We start from the raw sequence: 22,640 nt of genomic DNA, 5'->3' as shown, positions 1-22,640 counted from the left end.
CACAGCAAATCATTAATAATCAAAATCGTTTAGTGTCTTGATCTGCCTTGTGTTAAAAACAACGCACCTAAATCTAACCGAATTTCGAGTCGCATCAATGACGACGTCACCAAAACCAAAAGAATTCCATTCATAACACAGTCATTCACAAGCCGGTTGATGACGCCAAGTCACGGACCAATGGAATCGTCACAGCACATGCTGACGTCAAGTGCGACGCGGCGCGAACATTTGCGATTTGTCGGCTGCTCCGTCATCCTGCTCAAGAGGAGAAACCGCAACAGTGTACATCTTGTTGCTACATGTTGACTCAATGTTATTTATTGACTCACACGAATGGATTTGTTTGTTACTTCACACAGACGATGTTTGTTGGTTGACACAACCAAAAAATACGTTTGTGTTACCTATAACTAGTTCAATTTGTTTTTCCTGACTGCATTTTGTTCGGAATAAGCTCTAAATGTGAAGCAAATAAAACTTGTTACTATATACTATGGCTTTTTGTTATCTGTTTTGTGTGTTTGGATCCCATGTTACGTTAAACATGTGTGATGTTACACAACTTTCTGACCACCCCTCGTATCCAAAAAGCATAAACGTATGTTTTGTTTGGCATGGCAACGTGACATATGTCTACATCTTTTACATAAACCGTAAAAACAACCTATTCAGACACTTTCAATTTTCACGAAGCATGTCACGCTTTTGGTACACAGCTTTGTGGAAGGACCCATCATCGCTCGAGTTCTTCAGAAAGTACAGAGGGACCAGGCCTCGGGCGTGATTGTGGTTCCGGACTGGCCGACACAACCCTGGTACCCTGTGGTGCTGCGACTGCTTGCTGTGGAACCTGTTCTACTGCCCTGTCGGAAGAAGCTGTTGGAACTCCCAGGCAAACCAGACGAGGTTCACCGTCTTGTTCAACAGAAACGTCTCAATCTGCTAGTCTGCAGGATCTCCGGTCTTCGCTTCAGTCTTCGGGACTAAATAGTGACGCTGCGGATTTAGTCATGCATTCTTGGAGACCAGCAACTCATAAAGTGTATGACACTTACATTAGAAAATGGCAGCAGTTCTTAACTAAGAGAAAGGTGTCTAACCCAACTCATGTACATTTGGCTAATTTTCTTGCAGAATTGTATGAGTACGGTGCCAGTTACAGTACAGTAAACCTAGCACGCAGTGCTGTTTCAGCTTACTTGAATAAGTCCGGAACAGAAGCTTTAGGAAGCCACCCGATGATTTGTCGTTTAGTTAAGGGAGTTTTTGAGAAAAGACCTGCTTTACCAAAGTATCAAGACACTTGGGATATTGACGTAGTCTTACGTTTTCTCATGGACTGGCCGGATGTAGAGGTGATTTCTTTGAAACAGTTGACTCTGAGACTGGTGATGTTGCTTGCATTGCTTTCAGGTCAGAGAGGACAATCAATTCACACTTTGAAAGTAGCTGATGTGAAACTTTTGCAAGACAAGTGTGTGTTAGTATTTAGTGCAGTGCTAAAACAAACTAAACCTGGTACACATGTGAAACCCTTGGAGATTCAGGGGTTTGAGAATGGTAGACTGTGTGTTGTTTCTCATCTGAGGCGTTATCTAATTATCACTGAGCCTCTACGGGAAGGGAGGCAACTTTTTGTGTCTTTTCACAAGCCACACAAGGAAGTGTCTCGAGACACAATTTCCAGATGGATAAAGACCGTATTGAAACTAGCAGGAGTGGACATTCTGCAGTACTCGGCCCACAGCACAAGGGCAGCCAGTACTTCAGCAGCCCTGTCTAGGGATGTGTCAGTTGAATGTATTATGAAAGCTGTCGGATGGTCTAGACAAAGCACATTCTCAAGGTTTTACCACAAACCTATTGGGGATAACAAAACTTTGAGTCAGTCAGTACTGGACAATTTTGTGAAAAAGAATTAGAAGTGACAGAGCTATGTAACATTGACTATGCTTTTCCTGGTGCATGAAGGTTTTTTCAATTTTGGTGACGTTTCCAGTGTTGTTTTGAATGGTGTTCTTGAGTTCGTTAATAAACTGTTGCATTGTTGAACAGTTTGGACTCTTTTTCTTGCACTCATGACCTATAGCTCTGAAGTCTCACGTGACTGTGAATGACTAATCGCTAGACGATTAATAATTAGTAAATTTAACGAGACTTACCTGGAAGTTGAGGTTAAATTTGAATTATTTAGAGTCTAGGGATGGAATGAGCAGTTACGTGCCCACCCATCATCTTGGCTCTAGATGTTTCTATTAACCCACCCAGGTATGTTTTTGTTATCTCTAGGTCATTCGTGTCTAAATACTGAGGAGATTCCCGCGCATCACATCTCACGTAACTGCTCATTCCATCCCTAGACTCTAAATAATTCAAATTTAACCTCAACTTCCAGGTAAGTCTCGTTAAATTTACTAATTATAGTCGAACTCTCCCCTTCCGCGCGCAAGCGCCGCGCGCCGGCAAGCCGAAAGCAGGCGTCTTATCTAGGTCACTCTGGAATGTGTCAGTGAAAATGCCGGTCTGTGAAAAATACGTGTTTCTTGGTGTGAAAATGGGATCGTTTCCGTGACTTAATAATAATAATAATAAAGTGTATTTATATTGCGCCTATCCCTTACAAAAAACTAAAATATTTGGCTCTAAGCGCATTACAACATGTGTAGGGACTTGGTACAATCAAGTCTGACAAATACAATAACACAATATACAGTCGGTCTCTTAGGTAAAACTGGGAAAAGCAGCTTCGACATTTAAACACTGCTACTAGAAGATCCTCTAACAATGCATACTGCTTTACAATATGCATTTATGTATAAATATAGTTAAAGAACATCGAGTTAATAGGAATTAGAAAAGGTTCTTATAATAAAACTATCTAGCGAACGACGAAGAAGAAGAAGAATACAACTATCAATGTCAATGTATAACAAGTCATTCAACGTAAATGGCCAAAGAACAACAATAGAGCAATGATGATAAAACAGTTTTACTCAATGGCTAATAACGAGGCAGAACTAAATAGTATCGACACAAGATTACAAGGAACTTAGTCGATAAATATCGACAGGGGGCGGACAAATGGTTTACATGTGAAATGTGTGTATATGGGTGTGGTTCTGAAACAAACAAACCATGTGAACCCCCCCATCCCACCGCTCGCGGGCTGAACGACTGACGTCACATGTCGCTTCGGTTTTTCCTGAGAAGAACACCGCGTGTACATAATACACAATTCGATCGCGTAGCACTGCCAATGCACATTTTCGCAACGAAAACCGTGCTACTGTTTCTTGTGTGTTAAATCTGAAAGCAATATAAGTGAACGAACAATTGAAAACTGATATCACGTTACTAAACTCCCAAAAGTAATAAATTACTTCTGACTGCGGTACACAATACAGCAGTCACCTCTGCGAATGCTGTCGAAGAATCTAACCGAAAGTAAACATTCTGGGAATCTACGCGCATCGGCCTTGACGCAAGTTCAATACTTAGCCAATGAGCGCGCCGCGGCGAAGTTGGCCGCTGTAAGTCTCGCAGCGCTGGCTGGCTGAGCGAGTTGCGTGTCCATCCTTTTTTGGTCCAAGCCGCACCGTGGACCAGATTAGTAGGTGCTTGATTTTGGTATTTTGATTTTACATAACATTAAACCTTTCTTGGGGTTCATGGTCATGGCAACAGCCATAATAATATTATATCATGTATAATATTACATTTCAGCATATTTGAATTACATGTCATCATACCAAACTGTCATACATTTTTATTCCTACATCATTCTGATTGATCACAACCAAACCTACTATCAGTGGACACATCCAAATGTAAGCGCCTGTTCTTGACAACTTTTAATCGATCTAAAAATAGCAACTTGCTGGGCCCTCTGCCGCCAACAGACACTGTTTGGCCTGTAGGTAAAATGTACAATGTATTTTCTGATTTGTGCACAAAAGCTTTATTTCTTTTTTCTTTTTTTTAACATAACAATGTTTAATGTCACTGTATGTTTAAAAGACCATGGTCATATTTGTAAAAAAAATGTTAAATTAGAAAATAAATAACATTTTGGTTCATGATTTTTCCTACACCTGTGCTAAAAATAAGAAATAAAAATGTCGGGTATATAAGTCTCTCAAATACAGCTAGGTATGAATGGCTCGGTTTGAGTTTGTTGCAGTTGACCCTGCACAATGCGACATATCATGTTTTTGTTGAACAATTTTGACGTCACCCCTCCCATAGGGTGACGTATTTCACAACTTCCTGTGTTACACAAACTCTGTGATGACCAATTTTGACGTCACCCCTCCCATAGGGTGAGGGATTTCACAACTTTCTACAGATGAACAATGTTGCCTTCACCCCTCCCATAGGGTGACGGATGTCACAACTTCCTGTGTACACAAACTGATGACGTATTTCACAACAAAATGGCGCTGCCCATGGTCAACCTCTAAACTATCCGTATAGAATGGGGGCGTCCTCGCCCCCATAAAAACAAAACATGTTCATGGAGACACATTTATACATGTATCAAATAATCAATATACAAAATACAGCCCTCGCACACTCGCACACACACGCCAAGGCACGTGTAGTCGCACTCATACACCGCGACAGCTATCGCGCGCACGTACAAGGGAAAAACAGACCCGCACGTCGATTTCAAACACGGAAATAAACAAAGAAACAGGCACATGAAATAGCAACCCGCCCCCAGCCGGCCCACAGCGCGCTACGATGGCAAGTGACCCCTCTCCTCAATGTGGCAGATACTGAACAGTGCACACAACCAATTACTCGCATATACTCGTGTCGCTCTACTTAGTGCACGTATGTGTGTGTGTGTGTGTGTGTGTGTGGCTAGCTTAACGGTTTGTTGTAACATTCGGCCGCAGCACGACAAGCGCGTCACCCGGACTGGGCGTTGTACTAATATTCCTGTCGGCAAGAACACGACGATCGGGCATGAAGCCCGCGTCACATAAATCGGAGATGAACAGATAAGAGGACGGCAGAAGAGTAGACGAGCAACTCACATGTGGCGTCCACCACCCCCCATCCCCTACCCCCCCCCCCCCCCCCCCCATGGCAGAGTGAATATGTCGGGTGTAAAGAATTTAGAGTTCACAAAATCCTCCCTCACCTGTCAGACAACTTCCTTATACCCCGATCACACAGAGACGCCGCTTCTACTCCGTTGTAAAATTGTCGGAGAGCGTGGGCCAAACGTGGGAGGATCTCCATGAGCGTGGTTTGGTCGGGGTGGGATCTGCTAGGTCGGGAACCTGCATGCTCTCCCTAGGCTTATTTTGAACTGCACAAAACAAGCGTAGCTGGGTCTGGGCGCAGTACAGTCGTGATGTATTTTTCTTAATGGCCCCCGTCACACAGCTCTACGTTTTTACGACGACCATGCCGATCACTCCGATCTGAAAAAGTGATCAAATCGGGGCTCGCCGTCAAAATCCAGCACATGGCGAATAAAAAAAAACTACATCACGACTGTACACGACTACGCTTGTTTTGTGCAGTTCAACATAAGGGTGGGGAGAGCGTGCAAGCTTCCCGACCTAGCAGATCCCACCCCGACCAAAATTTCAAACAATAATTATGTACATGGCTATTTACAACTGATCTGATTTAGGCTTGCGGGTGAGATGGGTGAGGGGGGGGATGTAGCGTGGCATTGTAGTCTGAGGATTATTTAGGGAAAAGAAAAGTCTTGAGGCCAGATTTAAATGCTTCTAAAGACTGTTGTTGACGGAGGGGGAGAGGTAGTGAGTTCCAGTTGGTGGGGGCTTGAAAGGAAAAGGAGCGTTGGCCTGCAGTTTTGAGCTTTGTGTGAGGTATGTTGAGTTTGAGGTTGTCGTTTGAGGAGCGGAGTGGTCGGGAAGGTTGATAGAGTGAGAGGGAATCAGAGAGATAGGAAGGAGCAAGCTTGTTGAGGCATTTGTATGTGAGAGTGTTGAGCTTGTATTTGATCCTATGTGAGATGGGTAGCCAGTGGAGTTGTTGCAACAGAGGGGTGATGTGGTCTTTCTTTTTCTTTTTTAAGGACAAGACGGGCAGAGCTGTTTTGAATGCGTTGAAGACGATAGATAGAAGAAGCGGGAAGCCCAGCAAGAAGGGAGTTAGGGGGCCTACATTAGTCAAGAGCTACAATAGTCGTAGCAGAAGCGGCGTCTAAATCATGTGACTAGGGTATTAGTGCCATGTGCTGGATTTTGACGGCGATATGCCCCGATTTGATAACTTGTTCAGGTCGGCGTGAACACTCAAATTCTCCCCCAAAGTATGGGTGATAGCGGCCACTGTAATGTTCAAATTCGCGTCGCGAGTTTCATGAGTATGACTCCGTTCGGGAATTCCTAGGATCACTCACTTTTTAGGAGAATGAAAAATGGCCTAAGCCGGATTCATGATAAGGTCACACACACACACACACACACACACACACGAAAACACACATAAACACACACACACACACACACACACACACACACACACACACACACACACACACACACACACACACACATGTGGAGAAAAGTGCAGTGCACATACGTTTGTTTTGGGTCTCTCTTTTATTTTCTCTATATGTGCTTTCTAAATGTTAGAGAGGGAAGACTACCACGGTAAATCTAGTGCACGTTTAGCCTAAACGCGCCATTAAACGTCTGCTTTTGTATTCAGTCATCTACGAATAACTAGAGTGTTGAAATGAAATTTGATACTGTGCAGTTACCAGCCGGTTTCAGTCGGTGACCGTCAAGTGACAAGTCTGTTGTGCTTCAGTGTTCAAATTTGGATTATTTACTTTTTCAATCGTCATTAATTTTAGGTGAGCCTTACTTTGATGTCTGTCGTTCAGTCTTAGGCCCGCAGTTATCGCTACTGTACTGCAGTATAGTTTTGTTCTGCTGGTATTTTAAATGCAGGTCAAAACTTGTAAATCTATCTGCATGCATGACATGAACCTAGACACCGTTGTTTAGCCTACTTCAAAATTGAACAAGAGGCGAAGCCTTCAAGGCTCCCGTACGAAATCGACAAACAGTAACACAATCTCAATCACTCCGTCACAAACACACACACACACACACACACACACACACACACACACACACACACAGTTAAAACTAACGCATCATATCTACTCCATGTATAATTTTCAAAAGAAGGCAAACAGATAAAATGACTGTGTATTTGTTGTTGGTGTAGTTGTTCCTAAAGGAGATCTTGTGCAATCCTCTCTCACACACACACACACACACACACACACACACACACACATGCACACACACACGCACACGCGGACACACTATTAAACTGCATCAGCATCATTATCGTGGCAAAGCTTATCTACAATCATTAACCTACCCTAGAGCTTGCGTATCAAGATAATATATTCTTGGAATTGTCATACGACTAAGAGTTAAAGATATGGGCGTCATGATGGTCACACTCAGACAGGTTCACATGAGGTTATTTTCCCTGGTCCTCGCACTCCGAAGTCTATGATATTGTCCAGTGACACGTTGTCCTGCTGGCAACCAGCTCCGCGTGCTTGGGCATGAACGGTCACAAAGAAGACCATTATCTCCCATATACTGGCTGTGTGAAGGCTATTAAAGGCACAGTAAGCCTCTCGTAAACCATCGCCAGATACAGTCAGGCTTTTACACACAGTACAAACACCCTTCCATTTGAACGCTCACCAAACGGGAACATCCTAGGTGCCCTACGTAAAGAGCGAGCAATTTTCAAAGAATTATTTTTGCCGATTGTCTCCTCACACAATCGGACCGTGGTGCGTTTTGGCGCTGGACCTAACTTTTAAAATCTAAATTAAAAAATTGACAGCTTGTTACACAAACATTCTTAAATCATAAAAGAATTATTTTTTCATCAAGACAAGATCAGTACAATTCGAAGTTTTGAAAGTTTGAAAAAAGAAACGCCCGGAAGCAGGGTCACGCAAGGTCGTGGTTCTCGCATCTTGAACACGCGGCCAGTACAACTGGCCTTGACACGGAACGATTCAAGGGGGGCAATCTCAAGTCATCTGAAAGAGGGAAATCCAAACGCAATCCGCCTTGTTCGATTTTATGGGCTTGGACGATAGAGAAAAATAAGAAAAGCAAAAGCTGGAGTCCAGTCTGGACGGCGAAACTGCTATCAAGAACGCAGAATTGATTTTTTCTGAGTTTTTTTTAGCCGTAAAAAAGCGCCATGCTTATCGGAGCAGGAAACTCTTCCAGAGTGAGGCCCCTTTGTTGGTTTCACTGCGGTGAACAGCAGTTATGAGAAATTCGAAATGAGAAATGGCGCTTACGGCTAAAAAAAAAACTCTGAAAAAATCAATTCTGCGTTCTTGATAGCAGTTTCGTCCAGACTGGACTCCAGCTTTTGCTTTTCTTATTTTTCTCTATCGTCCAAGCCCATAAAATCGAACAAGGCGGATTGCGTTTGGATTTCCCTCTTTCAGATGACTTGAGATTGCCCCCCTTGAATCGTTCCGTGTCAGTTGTACTGGCCGCGTGTTCAAGATGGTGGTTCTCGTAGCAGACGACGGTTTATGCCTATTGCCAGTTCCTCTGAACAGTCAAAAGCCATCGCCAGAGTTCTTGTGAACCAGAGCCGTTTGTTTCGTGCATAGTCAGAGGTACATAATAACGTGCTATTGCACATAAGCTCACAGCGAATTACAAACTGACGACAACATTGTGAAAAAGGGAAACTGGATCACACGGGTTCACGATGGCTCAGGGGTAAGATAAACCACGCAAAAATAAATTCTTTGAAAAATGCTCGTTCTTTACGGAGGGCACCTAGGATGTTCTCAAGCGGTGAGTGTTTAAATGAAAGGGTGTTTGTACTGTGTGTAAAAGCCTAACAGTATCTGTGATAGTTTACGGGAGGCTTACTGTGCCTTTAAAATGTATGTAGATCGTTAGCTAAACGTGAGTTCGACTTTTATACTGCAGAATATCTCAATCGTTTTGCTGAAGAAAGTAGTCCCCGAGTTAATGATAAATATGCAGACTACCTCTATAAATTATTCAATTGTACTCTGAGATCAAAGACAATGACCAATGACAGGTGAGATTGAGACTCGGTTGTGATGGATTATCCATATGGTTGTGGTGGATTATCCAGAATAATCACCTCCTCAGCTAACAGGCAGGTCAAGGGATAATTTGTAATAACTCACATGACATAAGTCTTTGAACAACATGTACCGTACAGAGCATAATATATTATCATTTTCCCCTCTGGAATGACAGAGGTATTTGCAATATTCTCTGCCATGTAGTCCTTTTCTTTCCAGCACCCCAAGGCAGATACAGAAATTTCCGTCTACAACCCAAGGGAGATCATCTACATCGGAGCCGAATAGCCAGGGTAAAGAATGTAAAGTTAAACTTGAATTACAACAGTTTTTCATTCTATATTTTTGTCTAATACTACTATAAATGTTTGCAATTTACTTGAGTTCAAGCCATTAAATTGAACACCTGAATAATGATGTATATAGTTTGAAAACTACTTGATAAATAAGTTACACATGATTTGGTTCTGTGTATAGCTGGGGCGAAAAAGCTGAAAACCTATTGTGGTACCCTTCAAGGTATTTAGGCAAGACATATAATCTTTCAAATATAGCCCGGCATCTAATCATACACTGTTGTTTCAAGCAGGGACACCGAGCAAAATGACTTTAAATAGGAACACTCAAATGTTTTTGCAGATCATTTCTTATTTTATTTTTATCTCCCACAATTCCGAGAGGAATGGGTCACGTGAGATAGAACGCGGGAATACGTCACTGAACGAATGGTTTCCGTCCTGTGAAGACGTGTTGGTGCACTGTCTCTCTTGCTTTGCTTTCATTTTCCTCTAACCTTTCTCTGTACAAGTTTTAGTTGTAGGTTAGTTGAAGTGTATTGACTATTTTGATTGTTTATCATTGTGTCAACTTGCAAGGTAAGGAAACAGTTTGGAGTTTTCGGTGTTTGTTGGTTTTTTGAACCGGGAACTTGTTGTTTCGCGTATGAATTTTATTCGTCGAAGCTAACAGTAACACATGGAAATGTTAGGCGTCAGTCGGCGCGTTCATTGTTTTTGCAGGTGTGACCTACTATATTTGGGTCAGTTGGGATCGTTACTTGTTTTTGCACGTGTGACCTAAGGTCAGTCGGAATTGTGACTTGTTTTGGTAGGATGACATATTATTTTGGCTACGGAAATGAAGTACACGTTTGCTGACACAGTCAGTCACGATTTGCTGACATAGTCAGTCACGATTTGCTGAAGCAGCCTCTTTGTTTTTTCAGCAGCTGTCTCGATTACAGCAATTACTATCGCCTGAGGCGAACTATGGGCCACAGAAGGTCCGCTGTGCTAAGGCTGGGCACTAGTCCATTGAAGATTTGAAAATCTTTGCAGTGGATTTTAAATTGTTTTCATACTGTAACGGGTGCGCTTGCTCGTCCGCAGGAATCAATATCACTTTTTCGTGTAGTTTTTGTTCGGAATATGGCGGACTCGGGAGGTGGTGAATGTGCTGCTGGCGGGAAGAAAACCGGCAAGAAACCGGCGAAAGCACAACCTTCTGAAGTGATACCGTCAGAAAAGACGGGAGTTGATAAGTCTCTTTCAATAGAGAAGAGCTCGTCTGGCCCACGTGATTGTGAAGTTACTCTGAAAATGGACAAAATTTTGGAGACAATGACTGCCTTGTCTGGCAGACTATCTGATTTGGAGAAAGTTGGTAAGCTTAATGCGACGCCTGTTGCTTCAACATCGCGTGGAACCGAGTCGCATGGAACCGAAAGCAGTTCGGCGCAAGAGTCGCAAGCGGATGGGGAAGACGGTGCTTCGGTTAGATTTGCTCATGAGCAGTTCGAAAATGAGTTTGATTCGGCTGAAGACACGGATGTTGCTTCGGACAATGATTTTGACGCAGGCATAGTAGTGGATACAGTTGGCGAGGGGATTCATCCATCTCTGGCAGATCGTTTTGAGGAAGGACTTCTTCTTCCATCAGATCGGGCACGTGTGCGAGACACTCTTCAGAACTATCCGCGGCCCAAAAATGTCACGTCGCTTCGAACGCCGACTCTCAATCGTGAATTAGATGGCAAACTGTTAGACAAGTTCGCAAAGAAAAGAGACTCGAACTTGTCCTTTGTTCAGGAACAAGTAGGTTGTACGCTGAAAATTATCGCTCAGCTTATGTCCGACCTCAAAGAAAAACCAGCAAGTCGGAAGTTGAGTGAGCGTGACAGCTTTAGCAAACTGGCCGATGCGGCTCGACTTCTTATGGCTTCACACAAGGACCTGTCACAAGTGCGGCGCGAAGCACTCAGGCCGACACTTAGCCAAGACTGCAGGGCCTTATGCAATGCGCAGCTAAATTTCAAACTGACGTCTAACGAGTTTTTGTTTGGGGAGGATCTAGTGAAAAGGGTCGACGATGCAGTGAAGAACAGGAAATTATCATCCACACTGTCACAGCCCCTTTCAAAAAACGCCACCAGAGGTCGTCAGTTCTACCAAGGGCGACCTCGACAACAGTTTCAGCAGAGACAACAGTACCAGCAGAGAAGAGGTGTCTCCAACCGACAGACAGGACACAAATTCTCTCCCAAGTTCCACTCCCAACAGAGCGGGATTCCCTCCAAGAAAACAAAACGGGATTAGAATCTGATATTTGTGCGCCAGCTGTTTCTATTTTTAGGGAACAGGTCAGTTCAAAATTTGTGAATACTCCTGAGAACTTTCATAGTGGAAAAGTTGCTGATCATTTGAATAGTTGGAGACAGTTAACCTCTGATAGATGGATCCTTCAGCAAGTCGCAGGAATTGAAATTGAATTTATGATCACTGGTGAACACATTCCAGACAGGAAAGAAATTCGATTTTCTTCTTCCGAGGATGAGCTAGTGGCTAATGAGGTAGCGAAGTTAGTGGAGAAACAGATTGTTCAAGAGGTAGATCAACGGCCAGATCAACTTTTATCCAGTATTTTCTTGCGTCAGAAAAAAGATGGTAGTCAAAGGGTGATTTTAAACCTAAAAAATTTGAATCAGACAATTGAAAAGATTCACTTCAAGATGGATACATTAAAAAACGCAGTGTCATTAATGAAAAAAGATTGCTTTTTTGCCTCAGTTGATCTAAAAGATGCATATTTCTCCATACGCATCGCTCACAAGTTCAGAAAATATTTCAGATTTCAGTTTCATGGCAAAACTTTTGAGTTCCTGGCTCTTCCACAGGGATATCGTGATTCTCCCCGCATTTTCACGAAACTACTAAAGCCTGTATTGGCCCACTTACGTTTATCTGGCCATACCCTTCTGATATACATTGATGATACCCTTTTGCAAGGAGACACTTTTGAAGAATGCCAGGCAGCAGTGTTAGATACATGTGCTTTGTTGGATCGTTTGGGCTTTACTGTGCATCCTGTGAAGTCAGTATTTACACCTACTCAATGCATTGAGTTTTTAGGGTTTCAGCTTGATTCTCAGAACATGTTAGTTTCTCTGACCCCCCGGACAGTTGATAAAATTCGTACTCAGTGCGCTGATTTGGCTGGAAGAAAGAAATGTACAATTAGGCAGTTGGCTGAAGTTATCGGATATTTAGTGGCTGCCCAACCGGGTGTTTGGGTTGCACCTCTCTTTTTTAAACGATTAGAGATCGCAAAAAATGAAGCCCTTGCTGTTAGGAAAGGTGACTTTGATGCAGAACTTGTGGTTTCAGAACAAGTTCGTTCAGACCTTCTCTGGTGGATTGATAATGTAAAGCAATATTCTTCCCCTGTTAGCAGAGGCATACCTACTGTAATAGTAACATCAGATGCTTCGAAAATAGGGTGGGGGGGCGGAGTGTCAGGGTAGCACCACAGGGGGAATGTGGACCAAGGAAGAAGCTTTTGAACATATTAACTGTTTGGAACTTAAAGCAGCTTATTTTGCCTTGAAATCCCTTTGCAGGGGATTATGTCACTCTTACATTCAGTTACTTACAGACAATAGCACCACTGTTGCTTGTATTAATAACATGGGCAGCACAAAAGTTTTGTGCAACGACATTGCCAGAGACATTTGGTTGTGGTGCTTTATATCACATAGTAATTGTATAACAGCAACACACTTACCGGGTTGCCTAAATATAGAGGCAGATGCAGAATCCCGTGTAGATAGACACAACATTGAATGGCATTTGGACACACAAGTGTTTGCACAAGTCATCAATCGGTTTGGTCTCTGTGATGTAGACTTATTTGCTTCTCGTGTTAACGCACAGTTAAGAAAGTATGTTTCATGAAAACCTGACCCAGATGCATTTGCCATTGATGCATTTTCCTTAGACTGGTCATTGTTCAAGGCGTTCTGTTTTCCGCCTTTCAGTCTCATTCCAAGAGTGCTCCAAAGGATAGAAGTCTTAGAGGCGGAGTGTGTGCTGGTGGTGCCATTATGGACAACGCAAGTGTGGTTCACGAAACTGTTGCGTCTATACTATAGTAGAACTGCCGGTCATGTTGCCCCGAAAAGAAAACTTACTCAGTCATCCACTGACAGGGGAGCACCATCCACTACTGAAGAAGATGAAACTAGTAGCATGTTCCTTGTCCGGACAGCCCTCCAGAAACAGGGAATTCAGGATGAAGCAACAGACATTATCATGTCAGCCTGGAGAGAGGGTACGAAGCGTAACTACGAGTCATATTTCAAACGCTGGCTTCAGCATTGCCTTGAACGGGATAGAGATCCCTTTTGTGCCTCTCCACATGAGTTGATAAGGTTTTTAACGAAACTGTTCCAAGAAGGCAAAGGATACAGCAGTTTGAACATGGCACGAAGCGCTGTTTCCGCATTGTCCCTTCAGGATAATTGTTCAGTGGGTTGTCATCCACTGGTGAAGAAGTTTTTGAAAGGAGCTTTCAACAGACGGCCAGCTTTGCCCCGTACTTGTGTGACCTGGGACGCTAATCTAGTGCTAAATTTTTTAAAAGAATGGTCACCGGCAAATTTTTTATCGCTGGCGCAATTGACGCTTAAAACTGTGCTGTTGTGCTTGTTGGTCTCTAGTCAAAGGGGACAGGCGATTTGGTTGATGGACTTGCGTAACATGAGTTGGACAAAGGAAGATGTACGATGTAGGTTTGGGGATTTGCTCAAAACTTCTGGCCCAAACAAACATCAGAATGAAGTGGTATTTTGTGCTTTTCCGTCTGATTTGGCAATTTGTGTTGTACATTATTTGAAACAATATGTCAAAAGAACTCGTGCATTTAGAGGAACGGAAATGAGACTCTTTATCAGTTGGACAGCCCCTCACAAAGCGGTGTCGAGAGATACTATCCGTCGATGGACAAAGATTGGATTACAAAAAGCGGGTATTGACATGACAATATTTACGCCGCATTCAACTCGTTCCGCTGCATCTAGTATGGCCGTATAAAATTTCATCTCACACGGCATCACTGCAGAGCGCCTAGAACTGTACCCACGGAATATGCGCAATATAAGCGTCATTGATTGATTGATTGATTGATCTAGTAAAGCTGCAAGTAAAATTCCTCTGGCAACCATTCTGAAGACTGTTGGTTGGCGTCGGGCTAACACCTTCACAACTTTTTACAAGAAACCAGTGGACAGTGGGAGGAGTTTTGGACAGGCTGTTCTGTCATGAAGAATTGGGGTAGGTTTATATGTATTTCAATTCATCGACAGTGCTAGGGTGTAAATGTTGCAGACTTTAAAGTCTCACGTGACCCATTCCTCTCGGAATTGTGGGAGATAAAATTACATAATTATGACGAGCTTACCTGAGTAAGTGAAGTCTAATTGTGGTTTTATCGACCACAATGTAGAGAGGAAAGGGATTACGTGCCTCGCCCTAAGTTGTCTTCAGAGTTATACTGATAACCGTTTTCCCTCCCTATCCCTTTCCTCTCTCTTTCTCTTTTTTCTGCACCATTTACACGTCGTTAAACAGTGACGTATTCCCGCGTTCTATCTCACGTAATCCCTTTCCTCTCTACATTGTGGTCGATAAAACCACAATTAGACTTCACTTACTCAGGTAAGCTCGTCATAATTATGTAATTTGTGTTGATTTATGTTTGTTCATGGTGTTTTGCTGATTGAAAGGTTTTCTTTGCATAAATAAAGAGCAAGTTATTGTTAATCTTTACGGGTTTAAATTTAGCTGCCCCTCAGAGATGATGAGGCACTGTTGTTTTAATTGTTACTGAAATTGTTACTATACATAAAAAACTAAAACTAAAACTTAATAGCATTAGCAACTGCTCACCTCATGTGATTTATTGAGCATAAATATATATCAACCATAATAGTTTCCCCTTTCTGTTATGGTGTAAAACGTAGGCGACTGAACTTGTCTGGTACCTTTTTTCTGCCACTTGCAAAGATGCATAGATGTTCCTCCACAACACAAGGGAGACAATAACGTGTACATTTGTTTAGCGAATTACTTCATATTCAAAGTACATTTGACCATTTCACAAACTTTTCAGTTTGTATGTCAAATGATCTGACATTGATATTCTTTCAAACATGTGTTCCAAATTTGGGTGTCAAGTCAATAGAGATGTGACAGTGATACTTTTCAGTAGATTGCTATTTATTGTCAAATATTAAGATGCTGCTTAAAACAACTTATCCACATGTACACATGCTGGAAGAAATATAGAATGCTTCATGTCCTACAGGCTAAATATTTCGCCACTGAGGACTAGATATCGGTTATATGAAAATTCGAGTTTTACGCCCTCACGCCTTTTGATGAGATACACAGGTGTATGCGTGTTTACTACGTGGTATCAGCCATCTGCACTTATGTCAGAATAACCGAGGTAAGTTTTTACGTGCACCTGTGGTTACACGAGGGTGGGACATGGCTACCGTCTCTGGGTCTGCACATAAAGTTGACCCGTGTCCGCCCCGGCCCGGAGTCGAACCTGCGACCTTAGGATCACAAGTACAGTGCTCTACCAACTGAGTGTTAATTTTGGAGATGTTTTTGTAAAATGGGTTGAAATATTGATGACAGATGCCAAAAGTTGCCTAAATTAGGCTACATGGCCTCAGAAAGAAAAAAAATCTAAAAATAAATGTTTAAAAATAGAGCCAAAAAAGTAAGGGTTAAAGCAGCCCTAACTGACGTTAAAAAAAAACAAATAAAAAAAACAAAAGTGTTTCAGTATTTGCTTTGACAACCGTCTGTTGGTGTATACGCATTTATATTTTGGGCTTAGACTACTTTGTGTACTATAATCCCGGAAGTTCCCGAACAGCCTCAGATCCAAATCGACAAAAATGGGTAAAATCACACGTCTAAGCGATACTTCTTTAAAGTACCACAGTGCCTCATATTTCTATGAAAATGGTAACATCATTTGGGAGAAGTTGAGTAGTACACTTGTATGATAAGTTTAAGCACCAAATTCAATGTATCTGAAACTTGACGTTGATTTTACATATCAACCCCTGCAGCATTAACAAACGAACAGCGTTGCAATGAATTCAAACGCGCAGCAAAAACAAAAAAAACACACACAAAAAACCACAATGATGGGAGTACGCACTAATAGCCTTCTAGGAAATAAGGTACATGTACTAAAGTTTCGACCAGTAAATATTTAAGGTATGAATCACAAGTTGAATATGATCGAGGCTGTTCGGGAACTCCCGGGAGCATAGAATACAAACTAGCCTAAGCCCAAATGATGAACACATGCACGCGGTTGTCAAAAGTAGTAAAACACCATTGTCCAATGACCACAGCACGTCTACATGCCGATGATGTGAAACTGATTTAGAGAAGTGGCTGGGTCGCTCGTTGAGAAAGTTATGGTTTGTGGAGATTTTAACAGTGTAGTAAATAATGATTTGGATATTGTAAGTGGTGCAGCACATGCACAGAAAGAAGTTACAGCGTTTAATACGTTTATACATTCCTGTATATTAAATGATGCATGGAGGTTATCTAATGCTGAAGGAAAAGAGTTTTCCTGGGTGGCGAGAAGAATTGATTATATTTTTATAAGTGATGGAATTGTAAACAATTGTCAAGAAAGTAATATGTTTTCGGTTCCATATTCCTATCACAGATGCGTCTATACAGTGATACAGTGCTCAGAGGTTGCCAGAGGTCCTGGATTTTGGAATTTTAATAATGAGTTATTACATGATCTGCAATATGTACAATTTATGAATGCAGCTATAGATGAGTTTATGGTGAGCAAGAACAAACGGATGTCCAGTTAAAATGGGTTAGTTAGTTAGCTGTTGCTTTTTGGGTCCAGCGGACCATTTAGGCCAAATCAGGACCCCAGTTAAAATGGGAACTGTTGAAGAGACAAATACGAGATGAGAGTATAGAATATAGTAAAAGTAAAGCAATGAAAAGAAAAAATGATAAATTACGTTTATATATAGAATTAAACGAACCTTTTAATGAATTATGGCAGGAAAGACGACACAAGGTTTGTTTACAGTTAGAAATACATGAACAGATTAGAACAAAAAGTGCCATGATTAGATCACGAATAAAATGGATTGCAGAAGGGGAAAAAATACGAAGTTTTTTCTTAATTTAGAAAAGAGTAGAGGGAATTCGAAGGTTATGAGTGTTTTGACCACAGAAGACGGAAATGTATTAACGGACCAAAAAACGCATTTTGGAAGCTTCAGAGAGAGCATTTTTTTAAATGTTATAAGAAAAAAGTTCCGAAAGAAGGTCTTTTTGGAAGAGTTGATACGTTTATTGAGGGAGATGAAGTACCTCAATTAAATGATGTAGAGAGAGATAGTTGTGAATGACTAATTACAGTACAAGAAGCGGCTAGAGCCCTGATGACATTAAATAACGGCTCGGCACCAGGATTAGACGGATTAACGGTGGAATTTTATAAATGTTTTTGGGTTAAATTGAAATATGTTATTGTGAATTCGTATAAGTATGCATTTCAGAATGGGAACCTATCATATTCTCAATCCGCAGGAGTAATAACCTTAATACACAAAGGAAAAGAAGTCAAAAGAGAAAATTGGAATAACTGGAGGCCAATCACGTTAACAAATGCTGACTATAAAGTGTTGGCTAAATTTTAGCATTAAGAATGCAAAGTGTAGTTGACAGCATTATACAGCCTGACCAGGTTGCTTTTTTAAAGGGGCGGGGGACATAGCGTCCCAACTGAGAATGGCTGATGATGTGGTATACAGTGCTCAACAAAATGATATACCTGGAGCCATGCTTGCTGTTGATTTTAAGAAAGCTTTTGATTCGATATCGCAAGAGTACATGACGTATGTGTTTTCCAAGTTTGGGTTTGGCAACGAATTTTTCAGATGGGTAGAGATACTTATGAAAGAAAGCTGGAGCTGCTTTGGATACGGTGGGTGGCTTAGCGAAGAAATTAGGATAGAAGGCGGGATTAGACAGGGATGTTGTTTTTCTCCTTTGGCCTTCACACTTGGTATTAGCCATTACAATGAGAGGGAAAAACGGAGTTCATGGTATACCAATCAACAAAAGTGAAGATATTTATGCATTGTTGAAAATAGCGCTATAATTATGCGGATGACGTAACACTGTTTTTAGGAGACAGAGACGATGTTAAACTTGCTTTAGACATTTTAGAACAGTTTGCAAGTATCTCCGGTCTTGAGATAAATACAAGAAAGACAGAAGCAATGTGGTTGGGATCGAGCATAGCGAGGGGTGAGTTATGCTTTGACTTGAATTGGAAAAATAAAATAAAGTTATAATTGGGTATATTTTTCTGTAATAGTGTACCCGCATCAAACCTGTCAGAAAAATGGGAAAGCCGTATTGAAAACATGAGCCGCGTCATAAACACGTGGCATAAAAGGAATCTTGGTTTATTTAGGCAAAATTTGTATTATAAATAGTTTTCTCGTTCCACAATTAGTTTACGTAATGAGAGTAATTAATTTACCAGAGAAGGTGTTAAACGGAGTTAACACAATGTTGTACCACTTTTTGTGGAAAAGAAAAACTACCAACAAAAAAGCATTTGAAAAAGTCAAAAGGTGTGTGTTAAAATCTGATTTTGAAAAAGGAAGGTTGAGTATGCTCGACATTAAAATGATGCAGCAATCGTTTCTGCTGGAATGGATAAGAAAGCTGCATACGGCTACTGTTACGGAAAAAATGGTCATTCATCCCAATAGCGCCGTTTTCTCAACTGGGTAGAGACCTGACTTGTTTTCAAGCCAAAGTAAAATGGAATCAATTTAAAAAGGAACATGTTAATTTAGCCCCTTTTTGGGGGGAGGCCCTAAACGTTTGTACAGAGAATAACACCCACGCAGAAATAGAGAACCCACTGTTAGTAACAGTCTGGAATAATAAAAACATTATGTACTGAAATAATGTGTTATTTTTTAAGAAATGGACTAAATGTGGGATCGCATTAGTTATTACTGATATATGTGTTAACAACAGGCTGTTATCCATAGAACAGATTAAAGTAACAGTGGGTACTTATCCTTCACTGATGTTAGAGTATAATGTGGTAAAGACTGCTGTTACCTCGTTTATGAAAAGATATCCGGCGTATATGCTCATGCAATCCAATGAAACCAATGTTCTGCTTTTCGACCATAAAGAGTTATTTACAGCACGTTCTTATAGATTACATTTGATAAGTAGTAAAACAGAACACAACCCTTGTTGTCTGAATTTCTGGATGCATAAGTTTAATATAGAAATAACTAAATGGCATTGTTCTCATCAAAAGGAATGTATCTAAAGAATCAAGAATGAGAGAATTGCACTGGAAGATACTGCATAACATATATCCGACTAATATTTTGTTGTGTAAAATGGGAATTAGAATGAATTACAGATGCTCATTCTGTCCAGATAAGATTGATTTTGTGGAACATTTCTTTTATGAATGTTCTGCTATACATCCAATTTGGGAAAGAATTACCAATAAGGTATTTCAGCAGTATAATGTTAATATAAAAATTGATGTTCAAACAGCACTGTTAGGATACATGAAAACATCTGGTATGTCAAACAATTTAGTAAATTATATTAATTAACTTATTATTGTGGCAAAAATGTGTGTGGGAAAATTCAGATTCGGGAAACTAATAGAAATTGTGTGCATGTTTAATTCAGAGTTAAATTTGCGACACATATAGATCGAGAATAATGGTAATTGTAAAATAATATTTTAATAAAATTTTTCATTATTGGTATTTGTCCATCATAGAAGTGAAAAGGTTTAGGCAAAAGAAGTAAATTTAAGAGGTTTTTTTTCTTCTTTTTTCCTTTTTTTTTCAACCCGTTAATTAGGCTGTTGATTTAAAAATGTAAGAATTTGATTGATAAAAGAAAAAAGACCTATGAAGAAGGATGCTCCCCGCCTGTATAAAAATAAAAAAAAAGGAAAAAAGGCAAATAAGAAGGGTAGTAGCAACCTGCATGCAACTGAGGCCCCCCCCCCCCCCCAATAAAAAAAGCCTTTGTTAGCTTTTTATTCAATGAAAATGTACATTTGAATGGTTCATAAAATTGTTACTACGTACATAAAGTGAAACATAAGCCTAATTGCATTGTTTCCTCCCTTTAAAATGGTAAAAACGTGTGCGATTGCGTCTTTTGCTGAGCTTGTTTTTCTTCTGACAAGACTACCTTGCTGAGATGTTTGCCTACAGTCTGAGGGGGATAATCTTCACTGGAGCCAGACGGTCGAGGTATTGGGTGTGCTGGGGGGGGAGGGGGCGGGGGGGGGGGGGGGGGGGGACGGGTAACGGTGGGGAGGTGGTGGGGGCGGGGGCGGTAACGAGAGTTTCAGACCTTGGGATTTGAGTGATATGACTTTAATTGGAAACTCATATTTTTTAAGATAATTTTTGCTTTGCTTAATGTTTGATGTCTGCTGTTTTTGCTGACTAAAATAGTTCCCGTGCACACATGAATAGCAACTTCAGGGCAGAGCCAGATCAAGGGGGGTTTACTGTTGCCCTGACTCCCCCCCCTCCCCCCCCCCCACCCCCCTTGGTCTGACCATGCATGTACCTCCTCCAAGGGTACACAAAAGAATATTTTGTTTTGCCTTTAAATCTCATGACAAATACTCCCAGAATGCGCCAGACTGCACATATTGTAATCTAGATTTCAAAATATGTTCGGACACCCCCCCCCCCCCCCCCCACCTCCTTAGGAAATTCGCACCCTCAACTAGTGTACCCCTACCACAATTGGGACCCCCCCCCCCCTTATCCCTACTTAGGTCCGGCCCTGCACGGTGTTTCCCCCCCCCCCCCCCCCCAATGTTACCTATCCCTCAGAGATGATGAAGCAGCGTTGTCTAATTAAACCAGCGACTCAAGTTGAACCGGTTATTGTTAGAAATTACTCAACTGAGGTAAGGCATTGAACAACACAAACTACAAATGGGAAACAAATCAGCATTTTCCCTCTCTAGTTCTACATGTAGTAGAAAACTTGTGTCCTAAGTGAAGATTTTTTTCTTGTGACAGCACAACAATGCTGAGATGATTATCTACAGCCCAGGGGCGATAATCTTCACGGGATCTCGACGGTCGAGGTGTATACAAGGGTATGATACATGAACTTTTTATTATATTGTTTCGGGCATAAACAATTTGTCGGATGATTTCTATTCGCCGAATGTTTGGTGTCTCGTATTTTTGAAGACTGAACTATTTTCTGTCCACAAATAAAAAGCAACTTTACGTTTGTGCTTACGACACTTTTAAGTTTAACTGCCCATCAGAGATGATGAGGCAACGCTGTTTTACTTTATATTGAAATTGATACCATCCATAAAAATTACCGACTCAAAATTCCATTGGACATCAATAGAAACTGATCACATCACAAGAGTTATTGAACACCACGAACTATTAACACAAAATATTTTTCCAGTTTTTGGTAAATACCGTGGGCGAAAGTGACCTGTGTTAAAACTATTTCTTCTGACCGCACAACAATGCAGAGATGTTTGTCTAAAGCCCAAGGGAGATAATTTACACCTCTGGATGGCTGAGGTGTAGGGAGGCAAGGGCAGTTTTTCTATGTCGGTTTTTTTCCAATGTAATCAAAGTTACAACAAGGAAGAAAAAAGCACATTATCATAGACTGCTTGAGACGTTGATTACCAGTGGCAGACATTGGTTTAAACAAAATTTTATTCAGAATTTCTTCGCATGAACATTTTGAAACACACAGCTAGGACACGCACTCAAGCAAATGCTTATATCACGTAACCAGAACAATACTTTTTTTGTTTGTTTGTTTGTTTGCTTAACGCCCAGCCGACCACGAAGGGCCATATCAGGGCGGTGCTGCTTTGACATATAACGTGCGCCACACACAAGACAGAAGTCGCAGCACAGGCTTCATGTCTCACCCAGTCACATTATTCTGACACCGGACCAACCAGTCCTAGCACTAACCCAATAATGCCAGACGCCAGGCGGAGCAGCCACTAGATTGCCAATTTTAAAGTCTTAGGTATGACCCGGCCGGGGTTCGAACCCACGACCTCCCGATCACGGGGCGGACGCCTTACCACTAGGCCA

At 41.4% G+C, this 22,640-nt stretch overlaps 1 protein-coding gene and 1 long non-coding RNA gene across 5 annotated transcripts in view; one reads left to right on the top strand and one right to left on the bottom strand.

Annotated features, from left to right (window-relative positions):
• LOC138967020 (calpain-9-like) overlaps positions 1–22,640 on the bottom strand; it is a 133,927-nt gene that overhangs the window by 84,559 nt on the left and 26,728 nt on the right. The window lies entirely within an intron of this gene.
• The window catches only part of LOC138967018 (uncharacterized), a 72,274-nt gene that overhangs the window by 48,195 nt on the left and 1,439 nt on the right, over positions 1–22,640 (top strand). Inside the window, exon 2 of the long non-coding RNA XR_011455818.1 lies at positions 21,576–21,655. This is a non-coding gene — a long non-coding RNA (uncharacterized lncRNA). The remainder of the gene's footprint in view (positions 1–21,575; positions 21,656–22,640) is intronic.

Source organism: Littorina saxatilis, linkage group LG5 (assembly GCF_037325665.1).
Source record: "Littorina saxatilis isolate snail1 linkage group LG5, US_GU_Lsax_2.0, whole genome shotgun sequence".
Lineage (NCBI taxonomy): Eukaryota > Metazoa > Mollusca > Gastropoda > Littorinimorpha > Littorinidae > Littorina > Littorina saxatilis.
The sequence above is the reverse complement of the archived record's forward strand: the minus strand, read 5'-3'. Positions and strand labels throughout refer to the sequence as shown.